Here is an 11,423-nt window from a genome sequence, read left to right on the forward strand (position 1 = left end):
AAGCTTAATTTTGGACCCTTTTGGCCCCTAATTTGTTGGGACCAAAACTCTAAAAATCAATCCCAACTTTCTTTGGTGGTCATAAACCTTGTGTTAAAATTTCGTAGATTTCTATTAACTTACATGTATACTAAAGTTATTGTGCAAAAAACAAGAAAAATGCTTATTTTTGGGACCTGTTTTTGGCCCCTAATTCCTAAACAGTTGGGACTTAAACTCCTAAAATCAATCGCAACTTTCCTGTTGTGGTCATAGACCTTATGTTAAAATTTCATAGATTTCTGTTTACTTATTCTAAAGTTATTGTGCGAAAACCAAGAAAAATGCTTATTTTGGCCCCTAACTCCAAAACCCTTGGGACCAAAACACCCAAAATCAATCCCAACCTTCCTTTTATGGTTTAAATTTTATAGATTTCTATTTACTTTTACTAAAGTTAGAATGCGAAAACAAAATGTCTTCGGAGGACTACAACGGACAACAACGACGAGGCCAACGTGATACCAATATACTACCAAAAAATTTCAATTTTTGCGGTCATATAAAAATTTTCACCACCTCAAGAATTTATATTACACACACAAATAAAGCAATCAAATCTTTGATAGAAATAAATTAAATGTTCTTTCCATGCAAAAACAACGCATTCTGGGACCATGTGTGCCCGTTATGTAATTTCAAGGCCAAGCTTCCTATACTACACTATTAAGCATTTAGAAGTTAGATTTTCTACTGCCTTGCTTATCTATATTAGCTAATAAAGCATAGCACTTGTTATGCAAATTATAAAGCAACTGTCTTCACAGGGGTTCCAAAATGGTACTGGTTTCCTCAACAACAGTTCTGTTTGCATTGATGTCAGAACGGGTTGATAATTAGTTGGATAAGATCAATTGGAAACAAAGTTGTAACTTTAGATAGGATCAGACTTCCATTATCTAGGATTTTTTACAAAAGTGGTATTCTTGCCTCTTCTAACTTTTCACACAATAGGATAAAGTGTTCCACCGTTTCATCAGCTTTACTACAGAGTTTACAAGTTGAGCTTATATGATTCTTTGAAAATGATGCCTTGTGGGTTTGTAGGATATAGTTCCCAGTTGAAATTTTAAGACGTACAGGAATTTTTCTGACGTCCTTTACATTTGCACTAACTGAAATTGCTAAAGGATATACCTATAGATCCAATATTATATTTATGGTCCATGAATTTAAGAGTTGAATAACCGTTTGATTCATCAATAATTTTTGATGTCCAATAGTCATGAATTTTGGATTTAACTAGCTTTTTCCATTGAAATTTTGATAACGGGTTGTTTAAATAAGCATACATTTGTACAAGTCATTAATTTCATATTTTAAACATAATTCCTTGACTTCGATAAACCAGCTGCGACTATTATGGGGTTTTATCCGTAGCTGCCTTTCGGTTTCAATTAAATCAGTACATTTAGCTCTAGATATGTTTCCAAAAAGATTGATAGCTTTGACATGGATTTCAGCTTCTATATTGAGTAAACCAGATAAGGTATAAACTGCAGAATCAGCTACATTGGAATTTAAAGACAAAATTTGTTTGAAATTGGTCCATTTTTTATACTGAATAAAGATTTTATTTAGTATTTTTCCTTTTGGTAATAAAATTTCCAACCCATAAGTTAATATTGGCAGAATATATGTTCTTATCAATGAAATTGAAGTTTTACTATCTAAACCATTCTCTCCATGGAGGCCTGTGTTAACTACTGTGTTTTCTATTGTTTTGTTTATATTATTTTCAGGTACATGTTACTTGGTGGGTTTAGTTTATAGTTTAGTAAAGACATTAGAATAGACAATAGAATTATATTGAAGCCATAAATAGCCAATCAACAGTGGTAGCAGAGCTTATAAAGATGGCAACAGCACCTAGTTACAAGAACCCACCAGGTTTGACCAAAGATAAAAGTTATCAACAATGGAAAAATGAAGTTAAAATGTGGCAACTCGTGACAGATCTTGACAAGAAGAAGAGAGGTTTGGCTTTAGCTTTGTCGCTACAAGGAAAACCAAGGGAAGTAGCCTTAGAAGTAGATCCCACTGATTTAAATGTTGATGAAGGAGTAGATAAGCTGATAACTGAGTTGGACAAGCTTTTTGAGAAGGATAAAATAGATCAGGCTTATGCTGCATATACTGTATTTGATAAGTTCCACAGAATAGATGATGTAAGCATGTCTGATTATATCATTGAGTTTGAGCAGAGATACAATAAATGTAAGAAATATGAAATGGTACTCGCAGATGCAATTCTAGCTTTTAAACTTCTTGACAATGCTGGGTTAAGTCAAGGTAATCGTCAGCTGGCATTAACTGCACGTTCTGACCTTAAATTCGACACAATGAAATCTGCTTTGAATAGGATATTTGCATCAAAATCTCAAAATTTTCCTGGAGAACAAGACTCTGTTGTAACTGTTAAAGAAGAATCAGCTTTTGTCAGTGATGGGTATTATCAGAGAGGTCGAAGTTCAAGAAGAAATTTTCCTCGTAATCGAGCTGATAGATCAACCAACTCTAGTAGACTTAAGACTAAAATGAATCCAGTCTTTAATGGAAATGTCTCAAGATGTAAAATATGTGATTCCAAATTTCATTGGGTCAAGGATTGTCCTCACAAGCAGCTAGATGTGAATTTAACAGAACATGAGAGTGATGAGTTAAATGAAATTGTAAATATAACATTATTTACCTCCGCACAAGAATTTAAGCCTCTAACAGTGTTTGTCGCAGAAGCCTACAATGCTGCAGTTATTGATACTGCATGTTCCAAGACAGTGTGGGGTTCTAAATGGTTATACGAATTTGTAGAATCACTTGATCCAGGACTTGATCAACTTACTTGTAATGAAAGTCATGTACCATTCAAATTTGGTGATGGACAAACAGTATATTCATATCAGAAAGTGAAAATTCCAGCACTTATTGGATCAGTTAAGTGCTCAATTGAAACAGAAGTGGTGGATTGTGAAATACCGTTACTGTTAAGTAAAACCTGTCTGAAAAGAGCAAGCACTATCCTAGATCTCAGAAATGACAAGGTTACCATGTTTGGACAATTAGTGGATGTAAACCTAACTTCAAGTGGTCATTACTGTATCAACATTAAAGACAAGCAATTCACAAACAGAAATAAGAATGAGAGTGAGGAGGTTTTGATTATTGACACAAAATTATCTTTTAAGAAGAAAAAGGAGATTCTTTTAAAGTTGCATAAGCAGTTTGGACATGCATCATCAGATAAACTTTTATCCCGGTTGCAAAGTACTGGTTCTGTTGATTCTGAAACAAAGACCATTCTTAAAGATATCTGCACAAAGTGTTTAATTTGCCATAAGTTCAAGCATCCAAAAGCTAAACCAGTGGTTGCCTTTTCACATTCAAATGATTTCAATCAAATTGTGGCAATGGACCTTCATGAAATTGACCATAACTTTTATTATCTACATGTTATTGACTTATTTAGCAGATTGAGTGCAGCTGCAATCATCAGAAGAAAGGACTCTAAAGTCATTGTAGATAAGTTCATGCAGATATGGGTTGGCGTTTATGGTGCACCTGAAGTTGGTGTTTACATGTAGATAATGGAGGTGAATTTAATTCACAGATATTTAGAGACATGGCAGAAAACTTGAACATGTCAGTTAAAACAACAGCAGGATATAGTCCTTGGTCCAATGGTGTAGTGGAAAGACACAACGCAACGCTTACAGAAACAATCAATAAAATGAGAGAAAGCTCTAACCTTTCATGGGAGACTTCCGTCAGTTGGGCAGTTCATGCTAAGAACAGTTTGTTGAATGTCTATGGCTACAGTCCATATCAAATAGTTTTTGGAAGGAACCCAAACATGCCATCGTCTATAGTTAACAAGCCTCCTGCATTAGAAGGTACAACAATTAGTAATGTTATGGGAAAGCATTTAGTTGGCCTACATGAAGCTAGAAAAGCATTTATTGCCGCAGAATCCTCTGAGAAAGTAAGAAGGGCACTACGTAAGCAAATCCGGCCTTCAGGAGAAAAATTCAAAAATGGTGACAAAGTTTTCTTCCTACGAGACAATCAGTGGAAAGGACCAGGCTGGGTAATTGGTCAAGATAACGTAGTTGTTTTTGTAAGATATGGAGGTACATACGTGTGTGTACATGAAAGTAGAATAAAAAGAGACATTGATGTTGAAAGAAAACAAAAGATTATTCATAAGCATACAGCAAAGTCAACTCCTGTGCGTAAGCCTCAAGCTGCAACATATAACAACACTGAACCAGATCATGACTTAGTATACTATGAGAGTGACGATGAAGAGCCTCATCAAAATGATACTCAGAATGATGAAAATCAAGAAAATGTTGAAGAATCTGCAGACGAAAGTGCTGATCAAGATGATAGTCATGCTGGTAGCTTGAATGGTAGTTTGAATGGTGAAGATGGTCCTGAGTCTGAAGGGAGAGACAGTTTTGATTTGGAAAATCAGGCAGATAATGATATACATGAGGAAAGTATGGAACATAATCCTGAGTCCCAGGAAAATGATTGTATGAAATTAAAGAAGGATCAGATAGTGAATGTTAAAATCCCTGGTGAAAATGACACAAGAGAAGCAATAATTTTAGGCAGGGCAGGAAAGGCTACAACTGTTAAAAAGAGCTGGTATAATATAGAATACGATCAGCCAGAAAATATGAGAGGTGATCAGATATCAATTGATTTAAGAACAGTCAATAATTTGAAAGTTGTTAACCAGTCAGATGACTTGAATGAAGATGTACTTTTAAGTGATATTGATTTTACTGAGGCTAGAGAGGCAGAACTGGATAACTGGAGAAAGCACAATGTTTTTGAAGAAGTTGAAGACAATGGTCAAAACTGTATTTCAACAAGATGGGTTTACACTATGAAAGAATTAGAGAACGAATTTCATAGAAAAGCTAGATTGGTAGCAAAAGGTTTTGAAGAAGACAGTCTAGATGAGATACCAAAGAATTCACCAACATGTGAAAAGCAGTCTCTACGACTAATTTTATCAATTATTGCTAGTAAAAGATGGTCAATTAATTCTGTGGACATTAAAACTGCTTTTCTTCAAGGAGAGAAAATGCAAAGAGAAGTCTACTTGAGACCTCCTAAAGAAGTTAAAGCAACTGGTAAAGTCTGGCGCCTTAACAAATGTGTATATGGTCTTGTTGATGCATCCTTAAAGTGGTATGAAAAAGTTAAAGCAACATTGCTAGATTGTGGAGGAACAGTGTCCAAAATTGATTCAGCAGTTTTTTATTGGTATAATGAAAAAGGTTTGACTGGTGTCCTAGCAGTTCATGTAGATGACTTTCTTTGGGCAGGATCCAGTACCTTTGAGAAAAGTGTTGTGTCCAGAATTAGGGATATGTTCAAGGTAGGGAAAGAATCCTGTGAGTCTTTCAAATATTTAGGTCTTGACCTCAGCCAAGAAAATGAAACTATTGTTCTCAGCCAGCAAGACTATGTCAGAATGTTAAAGACTGTTTTAATAGATAAAGACAGAGTTAAAACATCTCCTCTTTCATCATCAGAACAGACACTATTGAGGTCAAAAATAGGACAATTATTATGGTTAGCAAGACAAACACGTCCAGACATTGCGTTTGATGTTGCTGCTATTTCATCAAAAATTAAGTCTAGCACTATTGAAGATCTAAAGAAAGTCAATAAAATAATTAGGAAGGTGCAAAACGATCCCGTTTCACTGCAATTCCAGAATCTTGGACATGATGTGAAATTTATTTTGTTCAGTGATGCATCATTTGGAAATCTTCCAGATGGTGGAAGTCAGGGTGGTTATGTTGTGTTTTTGATGGGCGATGATGGTAAAGTGAACCCAATCACTTGGCAGTCTAAGAAATTAAGAAGAGTTGTATGTAGTACTTTAGCAAGTGAAGCCTTGGCCTTAGCTGATGGTGTGGACTGTGTTATATCTTTAGCAGCTCTGTTTAAGGAATTAATGCATAATGAGAACGATTTGATGCATACTCCAGTAGATTGTTTCATTGACAACAAAGACCTTTATCATGCAATATACTCTGATAAACCTGTTGGAGAAAAGAGATTGAGGGTGGAGATCAATGCAATAAAGCAATTACTTCAAGGTGGAGAGCTTAAAGACGTAAAATGGATTCAGACAAATGAACAAATCGCCAATATTCTTACAAAGCATGGTGCTTCTGGACAAGACATTTTACGTTGTTTTGAAAAAGGACTTTTGAATTCAAGCCTTTTGTAATTAGTGCAACTGACAATAAAAAAAAAGGAGAAGAAAGATCAGATAAATACTTGATACTATGACATTTTAATTGCCTTCATTTTCTTTTTTATTTGGACATTAACATTTCTAGTGAAAAGAGAAAAGGATTAGATTGTTAACTACTGTGTTTTCTATTGTTTTGTTTATATTATTTTCAGGTACATGTTACTTGGTGGGTTTAGTTTATAGTTTAGTAAAGACATTAGAATAGACAATAGAATTATATTGAAGCCATAAATAGCCAATCAACAGCCTGTACCCATTAAACTGTACATCGCTCTATGTGCTTTCTGTATATTTTCATTTACTGTTGTGTCAGCAGAATCTTTGTCAGATTTTTGAATTCCTATATGTGAGGCATTCAAAACAATTGGCATGTTTTTTCCATTTAATTATCCAAATCCATCTTCAATTTCATAAGATTTGTGGCATGTTTTTACTGGTATAATAATTGCTTTTTGTAGGCTGTAATAAATATCCTTCCTTTTGCTAAAATCCAAAGCAATGTTAATCATGTTTTGTAGTTCTAGAGGGTTGTTGAAGACAAGTGCTACGTACATTGTGCTACAGAACCAAAATCGGAAATGTTACGGTATTTCCGTTTCTTTTTTTTAACAAATAGGCCTATTTAAGTTACATAAAAATCATTCATACAGACTTCGGCCCCATTCACAGGCAATGCCTGCCTCATATTAATGTACCAATATAAGTAATGAACTGACAGTCACTTATTTTGTAAATATATACACAGGCCATTGCCGTAGGAAAAAAAATCCTATATATACATGTACACTTTTTGTTACCTGCTCTTACAGAAATCAGTGGCGGATCAAGAACTTTGCCTAAGGAGGGGCCCGCTGACTGACCTAAGGGGGGGGGGCGGGCCCCCCAGAATCCGCCTATGGGAATACATGTTGATAACTTCCCCTTTCATGACACAAAATTCCATGACAATCTGTATATGAAATATTGTCTCAATACTCACAAAATATAACCAAAATAACACCTCCCTTTAACAGGACAAAATTTCATAGTATTCATCTGTGAAATATTGTCTCAATTCACACAAAATATAACCTCCCTTTAACAAGACAAAATTCCATACTCATAGTATTCATCTGTGAAATATTGTCTGTATACCATGTAACAAGGGCAATATTTCATGATACATAGTTATAAAATATTGTCTTGTGGTACAATATTCCATATAGGCCAAGCTTTGCCTTACATAAACTTCAAATAATTCTATATTTTATTGTACAATCAAGGATTTGTATATTCTCACTATACAAATCCTTGGTACATGCACAGGGGCTTGTTACAATTGCCGGGTTTACTATCCATACGAACCCCTAAAAAAACAGGGGTTCGTATGGACAGTAAACCCGCAATTGTAACAAGCCCCTGTGGTACATGTACAGTCATTTTTCGGCATTATGGACTCTATCAATAAAAAAATGCATATCTACCTATATAGAATCTATTTTCTTTTCAACTGGTGAAAGTGATACGCTTCCTACAAATGTAACTTTTTTTTCAATGAAAATTGACACCGACTGTTGCATGTTAACTTTAAATTGTTTGTAAACAATTATGTTAGAGAGATGGAAAAAGTCCAAAAAGTTCCGAACTGTTTGTGCAGTCACCCGTGGCATATTCACATACCTACACAGGTGTTTTCACTACAATGTAGGTAAAAGTGAGTCAGCTGTATTGTCGTCACGATCACGGTTTCCCAACATTTTTGAAAGATATAACTCACGTTTATCAAACAATCGTCAAGCATTGTTATTAATCAGAAAGGTATACCAGGGACTTTCCGCTATAGTTAGTAGAGAAAGTCCCTGGGTATACTTACAGCTGGACCACAGACACAAAACTACCTACCTAACATATATTCTATTAAAGAATCATTAAAGTATACCGGTGAACAAGTGACAGAGGCTGGGACATTCAGGGCCGTAACTACTTTGAGGCAAATGAGGCAAATGCCTCATGTTAAAAATAAAAAAAAAAAAAAAAAAAGACTGAAACAAGATCGTTTTCATATCAAACTGAATTGTTTTCACGGAAAGTGTCTTGCAAGTCTCTCTGATGTCGCCCCTGCATGTTATTTGTGGTCCATGTTTCTATTTTACTTTTAGTTTTCAGAGTTGATGGTCTATTGTTTGTACTTCTGTGTCCCGGGTTTGTCTTTTGTTCATTTATTGTCCTACTTTATAACTATAGTCTGCAGAGTGTTGGTTTTCATTTGTAAACTGGTTTTGCCATGTTGCATGTCCACCGATGTCCAGACATTGTACGGGAAACTATTTTAAGAATATACGATGCTACTGGACATAAAAAAAAATTGTCGTTTCTGCATGGAGAATTGAACTTAATATCAAAGAATACAATACTAGCTCTTTTTATACGACCGCAAAAATTGAAAATTTTTTGGTCGTAATATTGGTATGATGTTGGCGTCGTCGTCGTCGTCCGAATACTTTTAGTTTTCGCACTCTAACTTTAGTAAAAGTAAATAGAAATCTATGAAATTTTAACACAAGGTTTATGACCACAAAAGGAAGGTTGGGATTGATTTTGGGAGTTTTGGTCCCAACATTTTAGGAATTAGGGGCCAAAAAGGGCCCAAATAAGCATTTTCTTGGTTTTCGCACTATAACTTTAGTTTAAGTAAATAAAAATCTATGAAATTTTGACACAAGGTTTATGACCACAAAAGGAAGGTTGGGATTGATTTTGGGAGTTTTGGTTCCAACAGTTTAGGAATTAGGGGCCAAAAAAGGGCCAAAATAAGCATTATTCTTGGTTTTTCGCACAATAACTTTAGTATAAGTAAATAGAAATCAATGAAATTTAAACACAAGGTTTATGACCACAAAAGGAAGATTGAGATTGATTTTGGGAGTTGAGGTCCCAACAGTTTAGGAATTGGGGGACAAAAAGGGGCCCAAATAAGCATTATTCTTGGTTTTCGCACCATAACTTTAGTATAAGTAAATAGAAATCTATGAAATTTAAACACAAGGTTTATAACCATAAAAAGAAAGTTGGCTTTGATTTTTGGGAGTTTAGGTCCCAACAGTTTAGGAATAAGGGGTCCAAAGGGTCCAAAATTGGACGATGTTTGATTTCATCAAAAATTGAATAATTGGGGTTCATTGATATGCCGAATCTAACTGTGTATGTAGATTCTTAATTTTTGGTCCCGTTTTCAAATTGGTCTACATTAAGGTCCAAAGGGTCCAAAATTAAACTTAGTTTGATTTTAACAAAAATTGAATCCTTGGGGTTCTTTGATATGCTGAATCTAAAAATGTACTTAGATTTTTGATTATTGGCCCAGTTTTCAAGTTGGTCCAAATCGGGGTCCAAATTAAACTTTGTTTGATTTCATCAAAAATTGAATAATTGGGGTTCTTTGATATGCCAAATCTAACTGTGTATGTAGATTTTTAATTTTTGGTCCCGTTTTCAAATTGGTCTGCATTAAAGTCCAAAGGGTCCAATATTAAACTAAGTTTGATTTTAACAAAATTTGAATTCTTGGGCTTTTTTGATATGCTGAATCTAAACATGTACTTAGATTTTTGATTATGGGCCCAGTTTTCAAGTTGGTTCAATTCAGGATCCAAAATTATTATATGAAGTATTGTGCAATAGCAAGAAATTTTCAATTGCACAGTATTCAACAATAGCAAGAAATCTTCAATTGCACAGTATTGTGCAATAGCAAGAAATTTTCAATTGCCACTATTGCGCAATAGCAAGAAATCTTCAAGTGCACAGTATTGTGCAATAGCAAATATTTTCAATTGCACAGTATTGCGCAATAGCATGAAATATCTAATTGCACAATATAATTGCACAATATTGTGCAATAGCAAGAAATTTTCAATTGGAGTTATCTTTCTTTGTCCAGAATAGTAGTTGAATCAACTTAAATCATTGTTTTATACAATATACAATGTATATTCACTTTTACTACCAACTGATAAATTTAAACAATCTTTACCATTCAGTGATAACAAGCACTTTATTTTACATTTTGATATTTTATGATGTATTTAAATGAGTAGTTATTGTTGCAAACTCCATTAGAAATTTGAATTGAGATCAGTTTTAGAAAAAGGGAAAGGGGGGTGTGAAAAAAAAATGAGGGGGGGGGTAAATTTTTCTTATTTCAGATTTCATAAATAAAAAGAAAATTTCTTCAAACATTTTTTCAACAGCATAGTGAATTGCTCAAAGACAAAAAAAATGTTTTAAGTTCATTAGACCACATTCATTCTGTGTCAGAAACCTATGCTCTGTCAACTATTTAATTACAATCCAAATTTAGAACTGAATCCAGCTTGAATGTTGTGTCCATACTTGCCCCAACCGTTCAGGGTTCAACCTCTGCGGTCGTATAAAGCTGCGCCCTGCGGAGCATCTGGTTTTGTAGATAAAACTAGATAGATGACATGGTTTAAATTAAAGTAAGACCACCAATTTCCCGGTATCAAATCATCTTTAAAAAAAAGTCAATGTATTGCCATGTGACCTTTTGCATTGAAGGATTAAACTTGCATGAAGTCGTGTTCAGACTCTTAAACAGAAAATAAAAGAATATGGAGTAAACGTGCACAGGACCTTATCTCACACAAAGTCAATGCATAGAAAAATACAAATGATCAATGGTCAAAGTGTTTTTTCCTATTCTTCAGCTTGATAGTTGATGGAGGGTCTTCAACAATAAACGAATCATTAATACCGTAAAACAAGGTCAAGATGGTCCTTAGTGTCGACTTCAGCAGTACTAGTACTTAAAATATAATACTGCACTGTCATTATATTTAAATCTAGTCATAAAAAGATCACCAAAGTCTGAATTAAGCACAATACAAGACAAGAACAGACAGACATAATGATTATGAGAATTTCGGTTTTTGCTTTATCTTACATATCGGTATACTTTTAATGTTGTCCCCGTAAAACCTAAAAGTCTTAAATTACAATGAGTTTTTGCTTTGAGACAAGAATATTGTCGAAAGAAATAGCTTAAAATTAAATGCGTTTCATTGTAAGAAAGAGTCCGGGAAACGCTCAGAATGCACGATCT

At 34.4% G+C, this 11,423-nt stretch overlaps 1 protein-coding gene across 7 annotated transcripts in view; it reads right to left on the bottom strand.

The window, feature by feature from the left end:
- The window catches only part of LOC143067624 (unconventional myosin-XVI-like), a 121,885-nt gene extending 113,984 nt beyond the window's left edge, over nucleotides 1–7,901 (bottom strand). For 4 of the 7 annotated variants that reach the window (XM_076241009.1, XM_076241014.1, XM_076241011.1 and 1 more), the window contains exon 1: nucleotides 7,786–7,900. The gene's annotated coding sequence lies outside the window, so the exon portion shown is untranslated. Of the gene's footprint in view, nucleotides 1–7,785 lie in introns of all 7 variants that reach the window. The other 3 variants (XM_076241012.1, XM_076241010.1, XM_076241013.1) reach the window with 2 other exon arrangements.
- Nucleotides 7,902–11,423: the final 3,522 nt, after the last annotated feature.

The sequence above is a fragment of the Mytilus galloprovincialis genome, chromosome 3, assembly GCF_965363235.1.
Source record: "Mytilus galloprovincialis chromosome 3, xbMytGall1.hap1.1, whole genome shotgun sequence".
NCBI classification, from domain to species: Eukaryota; Metazoa; Mollusca; class Bivalvia; order Mytilida; family Mytilidae; genus Mytilus; species Mytilus galloprovincialis.